Raw genomic sequence first — 8,738 nt, forward strand, 5'->3', positions numbered from 1 at the left:
TTCCTTATTTTTCAGGCTAAAATATATATCATTTTCATATACTGTTTCTTTACCCATTGATCCCACTGATGGGCGTGTAAGCTGACTCCATAACTTCCCTGTTTTGAAAGGTGCTAACCTGTACATGACAGTGCTTGGGTCTCTTCAAAACACTGACTGGAAATCCTTTGAATATACACTGAGTGATGGGTTTTGTGGAGGAATGTTAACTCCATTTTAACATTAAGGAAAAACTCCGTTCTCTTTATGACAAGGTATAAACTGATTTATATTCTACCAACAGTGTACAAGATTTTCACTTTCTGCTCATCCTCCCCAACACTCTGTGACACTTTTTCTTTTCTTTTTTTTTTTTTTTGACACTTTTTCTTTTTGATGATAGTGTCCCTGGCAGTTGTGAGGTGAGATCTCATTATGGTTTTAATTTGCATTTCTCTATTGATTAGTCAAGTTGAAACTTTTTCCTGTATCTTTTGAATAACATAGGGAAGTTATACTCAAGTCCTTTGTCTGTTTTTCAGTCAGTTTGATTTCTTGCTAAGGTGTTTTATTTGTGTGCGTGTGTACATGTGCACTTCTGTGTTTTCCACATATTTCACATATTAACCTCTTCAGAAAATGGCTTGCAAATATTTTATGCCAACTGATAGGTGCTTCTCTCTTGATAACATCTTTGCTGTAAAGGCATATTTTAAGTTAATGTAAGTTCATTCCTTCTGTTTTTGCTTTTATTGCTTGTTTTTTCCAGTTAAGTGTAAAAAATCTTTACACAGATCAATCTCGTGTAGCTTTTCCCATTATCTCAATGTCAAGGGCTACATTTAAGTCTTTAATCCAATGATTTCTAACCAAAAGAAAATCCAAAACAGAGTGGGAAAAAGACAATATGTTTAATAAATGGGATTGAGAAATCTAGATATCCATAGCTAGCAGAATAAATTTACATAACTATTTACTACATGTATCTTAAATGACATCTTTATCATAGGATAAAATATTTCATAGTGTACATTTTATCTGAAAGTTTTCTTTTTACTTTTTAGTTATCTCTTAATTTGGTTACACTGAAAAAGAAAATTAAGATAATTAAAATATTTAAGGTAGATATTTAGGATAATTGCATAATTATATATAAAATAGAAAACATTACTTATATTCTATCATTATGTATTATGTATATTTGTAAATTATATTGTACATAGTCTATCTTATTATAATATATGATATATTATCTTCTACATAGTACAGTACACATTTTAAGGCTTTTATTGAACATTTATTTATATTTGCAATGGTTAGAACATAAGAAAGATCAATACTGGTAATATTACACACATATGAATATGCTTTTCTTTCTTTTTTTTTTTTAATTTTTAATTTTTTGGTTTTTCTCCGGTACCGGGAACCAAACTCGCGACCTTGCGCTTGCCAGGCAGACGGTTTGCCACTGAGCTAAATCCCCAGCCCCTGAATATGCTTTCCATATACCCCTATTGTATAAAAGTTATATTACTATTATACATTTACAGAAATACAAATCTACAAGAAAATGCTAATGTAAGATTACAGGAGAAACAAAAATAAGTTTTGAAAAACAAATCAGCATCTTTATGCATGAACAATGTTCAGTATTTGTATTTTTTAATTTGAGCCTGCTGTTCCTTCTCTCCTCCGAAGATGTCTTTGTTCCTTTGTGTTGGTTTGAGTCCATCAATGTTTTAGTGTTGTTTCACAGTGCAAAGCTGTTATATGTTTAGATAAAATTTGTATAAGTCATAAGTTGTCCAGACCATCTTAAATCCATTTAAGAATTGTTTCACACACTTCAGTAACAACTATATCAAAAAGACATGTACAACATAAACACAGAGAGAATCTGTTAGGATATTTAATCACATTTTTTACAATGAAGATGGATCAAGATAAGCTTATAGTCTTTGGATTTGGTTGCCATGGCTCTTTTTTAATTAAGTAGCATCACCTTGAAAATAGCACTATAAGGAATATATTATTTTCTTAGACACATTAAATAAATTCGTTTATACTTTTTTACTCATTTATCTGATCAAGTGTATGTTCCCAAGTCTAGGGATCTGAACTTGCCTTTCATTTTCTGAGAAAATTATGGTTTATTTTATTCCTTTAAAAAATGTAAGGAGTCAAAATCCAGGTCACCCCAATTTTATGAGATAAAAGCTAACTCAGAAAATAGAATAACATGATTTTTCCTCATTTAACTCTGAAAAATAAGTGCTTGGCATATATTGTCCCACTGATAACAAAGAACAAAATATAGCTGGGTTATACATATATTCCTAATAAGTATAAATTTTCATCACCTCTAATCAAATCCAGAATATACTATTTAGAGGAGTCTTTCAAATAAAATTATCAAAACTCAAAGTCATAGAAATATGTATATATATATATATATATATATATATATATATATATATATATATATATACACACACACATACTAAATCAAATCCAGGATTGAAAAAAAAACTGTTGGTTTCTAACCTCAATGAAAGTCAGCTGAGTTTAAAAAAATATGAAACAAGGGATAGTTACATGTTAGTATATTAAGCTTGGGAATCCCATGAAATCTAGAGACTATTCCTTCTACTTTGTCCTATTTTAGATATTAATTTAGCCTTTCTGTATAAAAAGAGAGTAAAGTGACTCTTTCCTTTCAGACAGGGTTATGGCTTGTGTTTAGAGGTTCCCCCAAATTCTCATGAAGTCGCAGGTGAGGCTTTTTCAGAGGTGGTTTAATAATGCTAGGATCAAGGGTACTGGGACTAAGGGTCAGTGATTACTAAATCAATCCACTGATTGTCTTGGCTCCATCCTAATCATGGTAACCTGGATCCAATGTGAGGTACAGAAAGAGACTTGTCTTCTCTCTCTTGCTTGCTTTGCTACCTTCTCACCATGAACCGTTTCACCTCTACAATTCCGTCTGCCATGCCTCTCTGTCTTGGAGCCAGGTGATTAAGAACTGAAACCTCTATAAACTGAGACAAATGAAAATTTACCTCTTTAACTTTGGGTGCCAGGTAATTTTTTTCAGCAATGAGAGAAAAGTAACCTAAGACAGTTTAAATTACTCTACTTGGTTGCATAGCTACACAATATAACCAGTTACCAAAAATACTGTTCTCGTCTGGTAGTAACTCTAATGCAAATTCTCTAAACTATTAATCAACCAAGCTTTATTATACTTCTCAATATGAAGAAACATTTATTTCTTGAGAGTTTTGCAGGTTGTCCAAATGTCATCTTTGAATTAAATTCTGTGCCTTTAATCTTACTCTCTTGTAAATCCATATTAATAATGTACTTGCTATGATAATTATAAAGTATAATTCACAAAAATCATAATTAACTTATATAACTCTGGAAAATTTTGACCACTCAAGGAGTCATTTTTCCATTTTTATCATTTCTGTATTAATGGTTTCAAACATTACTTCATTTTTTGGAGAGACAATTACACATTCCTTTGTAAATCACAATGGATTTCATGTTTATTTTACATTATGCTCATGAAAGTTCAGTCAGATAGGTTTCATTATCTTTATCTCAGTAAAACTAAATGGGTTGCTTAGACTTTGAGCCAGAGCAAGTCAGAGATATCTTCCTAAAGCCCAAGTCAGATCAAAATCTTTTCACAGGTTTCAACTTGCGTATAGAACTCAGTTGCAAATGTATTAACTAACAATTCTGGAAATACTTTGTCTTGATTCTAAACTTCCTTATGGTATCTCTCCCTAAACTCTGCACTCCAACCATCTTAGACATATCACCATTGTTCCAATAAAATAGACACCTTCATAGCTCTGACATTTACCTCAGGTTGTTTTTCCACTAAAAAACTATACACTCTTCTCTACTTTTGAAGTGCTATCCACTGATCAAAATTAAGTGCAAGTTGTCATCTTCTCAGCAATTTCCTCTTCTCTCGCTTGTATTTTGACATTTTCGTGTAAGAACATCCTTGTAAGCATAATGAATATAATATTACAATAACTCAATTTAATTTTATTATATTGTAGGTAAAAACTCTTACCATAGTAGAATAAATTTAAGTGGGAAAAATATCTTCACAGGATTTAGGAGAAAAAGAAGCTCAACAGTTGTTCATTAAAATCAAACTTCTGTTTTTCATAATCACTATGTCAAAATGGTTATGGTATTTTACAGGGTAATCAGTAAAAAATAGAGTCATATTTCTTGAGCAGTAACTTTACGGCAGGTGCTATACTAAGTTAATTATTTATTTTACGTCACTGTTGTGAAATCCAGCAGCATCACACCAATCCCCACGATGTCCTGGATACTGAGTTGGTGATTACTAAAAGTCGGTTTTGCTTAACCCCAAACTTTCCTGTGCTCAGTGGGAGGATCTAGCAGACAAGATGATAGACCCTACAAGTTTGAACAAAAGAAAAATTATTGAGTGGTTGATCAACTGAGGAATAGAACCATAGATTCTACAAGATAAATCATTTTACATCATACTCTTTTAATTAGTACTTTCAGTATTTTAGAAAACCAGTCATTCAGTTTCAAATATGGCATTCTTGTTAACTCAGAATGATTTTATCTTCTAACACCTATAAACTTTATTATAGTTTTATATTTATTTAAAAAAATAAAATAGTAAAGAAAGCTCTCATATATCCCTTGCCTTATTTCTCCTAAAAGTAACACTTTATATTAGAATGATGCATTTGTTAAAATTACTGAACTAATATTAATAATTGTTATGCAAACCCTGACTTTATTAACATGTCATTAGTTTTTCCCTAATGTTCTTTTTTTTGCAAAGAGAATCAAAAACTGATGCCACATTGATTTTATTTATCATCTTTCTTAAAGCTTCTGTTGGCTATCACAGCTTTTCAACCTTTCCATGTTTTTTATGACCTTGACGACTTTGAGGCAGAACAGTCAAAAAATTTGTAGGATGCTCCTCTATTGGAATTTGTTTTTCTCATGTTTGGTTTGAGGTTATGGGTTTGGGCGAGGAAGGTTATTGAAACAAAGTAACATTATCATTGCATCATATTAAGGGTAATACCTGGCAAAATGATTTATGAGTGTTAATGCTGTCCTTTATCACCTGCCTGGGAAGCATTTTTCTTCTTTCTTCACTGTAAAGTTACTTTTTAAAAATCCTGTTTCTGTACTGGATTCTCTGGAAAGAGGTTGTCAAGTGCAGCCCACACTGAGAAGTGAGGATGTCTCTTCCTCCCGAGAGTGGAATATTTTCATAAAATACAATTATCCTTCTCCATGGGAGACGTCCGCTTCTCCCACATTTATTCAATTATTTATTTAAACTCGTATATACTCACATATATTTCTTTTAGATATTGGATTATGATCCTGTATAAGTTCACTTATTTTGTTTTTTAACTTCTTGTACCTCTTTTAGTTGGTTCCTGTGCATTATTTCCACATCCCAATTTCCGCCAATGCTTGTGTGTGTGTGTGTGACGCGCATATGTGTAGATTTAGTGTTGATATACTTTCTGGACCTATAACATACTCTAATCACAGTTTTGTATGGACTATCACAGCTCTAAAATCTGCCGTTTCTTTTTGGTACCAGGAATCACTCTTTATTGAAGAAGTGAATTACAATCTGAGATCTGGCTGCTATATGCGTCCATGGCTACTAGGATATCATTTCTTTCAGGCTCTTTCATCTAAATGAGCAAAGAACTCCCTGTATGTATATTAATCTTTCTCCTATCTGTTTACATTTATTAAGAAGTATTTCTACATGCAACCATCTGTATTTAGCTAAATACCAGTTTTTACTTATGTTTTCAAATGAATTCTGCCACTGCACAGCTCACCCTAACTTCCTCTCCTTGCTTATGCTAAATTCTTTTTCCAACAATGTGTGAGAACCCTGACTCTCACCATGGGCTTCCATTTTCCTTAATTGATTAATTCTATATACATAGATAGCAGTACCAGAATCGTAAAACCTGTATCCCAATGGAAAGCTATTTTATCAATTAGGGTACAAGTTTATATTTAATTCTTTTGCCCTGTGTATTTCACTCAGTCCTAAAGTTACTTGTCACAGTATGTCCATACCTTCCACCTAATTATTGAGGTTGTTTCATGGGTTTACAATGTTCTTAGACTCTTGCATGACAGCCTGAATGGGCCTGGGATTCCCTGGCCTCCCAAATAATTTTTGCATATATTAATGTTCAGTCTTTGTGCTGTAAAGATTCACAGATTTTGAACATACAAAATGTCCTGTATTCTTTATTAAGTTATCATTGAGAATACTTTTGTGCCTTAAAGATTACCTGTGTACTTCATTTCAGCATTTCTTCCCCCAGTACATCTGGCAGTTACTGAGTTTTCACTGTTTCTATAGCTTTCCTGTTCCAGAATGTTATATAATTGGAGCCACATACCATGTATTTTGTCCAGAAAGGAAATGTATATTTGAATATATTGTTACATCAGATTTTTATATAATGCTGTGTAAATATCTGTTCATGTTAACACAGTTATAATCAGCAGTTTTTTACATCAAGAATCCAAATATTAGAAAATATCCTTAATATGTAAATGGGTTGCATTTTCTAATCTGAGCTCTACTTTTTATAACTTTTGAAATGATGTACAATGTTGCACAGAAGTTACATGCACTTATACCACTGGAAAATACTGATTTAGAGCCTGATCTATGAAGCTGTGCTTGAAGCTCTGTGGCTTGCATCAGGAACACTCAAGGATTTATAGGTGGATATGTGCTTGGATGCATGGACAACTGAATCAGGTCCCTGGCCACAGCCAAATGCACATGCAAGGTTTGTGAAAGTGCTGCGTTGTCCCCAGCTGCATGAATCAAATGAGGCCTGCATGATTTCTAAAACTTGGTGATGAAAATACTTATAAGGAAAAAGTACCTACACATGGATATTTCTAAAGTACAAGTAAATTGTAGGAAAACAAAGTATATATATATATATGTGTGTGTGTTGTGTGTGTATTTATGTGTAAATTTACATATAAATATATACAAACAGTCACCAATTACAGTGGTTTGACTTTTGACTCTTGATTTCACAATGGACAGGCAGGACACATGAGAAATGATACCCTGACTTTTGATCTTTTCTTGGGTTAGCAAGATGTTATAAGATCTGTTTTTGTGGTAGTGGACAGCAGCAGTGAATCACAGTTCCCATTCATTCACATGATCAGGAGGGTGAATAGTCAGTATCTGTAGTGTATGGTGGTTATAATCTGTTTGGTGGGTTGCTTGTATTAAATGCTGTTTTAGAATATAACCTTACCACTAGTCAAGGAGCGTTTGACAAATTACTCTATAAGGGAATCACAAAATAGAGTAATACAGGCCAAACATGAAACACCCCTTATTATACTGTGATATATAATATGCTACATGAATTTGAAAGAATATCAATAGGGGCCAGATTTATTGGAAAGAAGAAGTACTCTATGAGACGCACATTCCTCTCCGGACTTGTTGATAAAGATCTAATATGTGCAGTAGAAACCATTAAAATGTATGAGTTTTATCAGTTCTGAGGAAACACTGCTTTGTGTTGAAATCAGTAAAGGGTAGAAATCACACAGCAGACTGTAGTCATTGTTAAAAACCATACCTCTAGGACATGATAAAGTGGAAGGGAGAGTATTTAATAGATCATCTATCACTTTTTCCCTTTCTTTTCTGTACCAGGAATCAAACTCAGGACTTTGAGCTTGCCAGGCAGGCACTGTGGCACTGAGCTATATCCCTGGCTGATTATCTATCATTAAAATATAAACATGTGATAATAAAGCAGGGATAAATTTATTTTTACAGAGTATGATTTAATTAACATAGTTCCTCACCAAATGCTTGACTGGTGCTTCGTCACTTGTCTAAAACTGAATATTAAAAACAATTGGTCTTTTAAGGATATGCATAAGTGCTTTAGATATTTTGATCAGGGAAAGAAAATGGGATCTCATATAAAATGGAACATAGGGTAACATGAAAATGCCAAGAAATGCAGTTCTGTGCAGGCAAATTAAGAAGTGATCATGCTCTTATTCTGTATACGTAAGTAATCCACACCACAAGAGGTTAAATGCATTGCTTCAGACTAAACAGCTAATAGATGATTGGCAAATGTGTGGAGAGTTCTTCTGTCCTCAAGCCCTGTCATCCTCCACGAAAGAATCCATGTTCCGATAAGGAGGACGGAGCCCACATTTTCCGCCCTGGGTTATCCACCTGGATCGACAGTATGACCACTCCTTCAACTGACTGACCCACAAATTAAAATATGGGAAGGGAGCAGCAAAGTCATATTTTATTACTAACATTTTGGTGATTTACTTCACATAATCCCCTCTTAGACTCACTCTTATCTTTGAGAAGATAAAACCTACCAGAGCAGAAAGGACATTCAAATACAAGTGAAGACAGTTCTTGATGGGTCAATGGTGTGGTGGCTATTCTTGGGGTAATTCTCAAGTGTTTTAGCTTCATAGCTGCACGTTTAGAAAAGGGTGAGCTCCAATGACCCTTTTTAGCTATTCAAGGATGAGATTTAGAAAGTTGAGAAGTTAGTATCGTTCTAAAATACAAACCCAAAATATTAAGGTGAATGCCAGAATCTATTTTTAAAATTTAATTCAGAAAAATTTCACCATTACCAAAAAAAAAAAAAAAAAAAAAA

At 33.2% G+C, this 8,738-nt stretch overlaps 1 long non-coding RNA gene across 1 annotated transcript in view; it reads right to left on the bottom strand.

The window, feature by feature from the left end:
* Window positions 1-1,477: 1,477 nt before the first annotated feature.
* LOC106148738 overlaps window positions 1,478-8,738 on the bottom strand; it is a 17,927-nt gene continuing 10,666 nt past the window's right edge. Inside the window, exons 2-3 of the long non-coding RNA XR_001234403.1 lie at window positions 4,076-4,434; window positions 1,478-1,742 (exon numbers count right to left, since the gene is read on the bottom strand). This is a non-coding gene — a long non-coding RNA (uncharacterized LOC106148738). The remainder of the gene's footprint in view (window positions 1,743-4,075; window positions 4,435-8,738) is intronic.

The sequence above is a fragment of the Chinchilla lanigera genome, unplaced genomic scaffold (genome assembly GCF_000276665.1).
Source record: "Chinchilla lanigera isolate Chin_1 unplaced genomic scaffold, ChiLan1.0 scaffold00002, whole genome shotgun sequence".
NCBI lineage: Eukaryota > Metazoa > Chordata > Mammalia > Rodentia > Chinchillidae > Chinchilla > Chinchilla lanigera.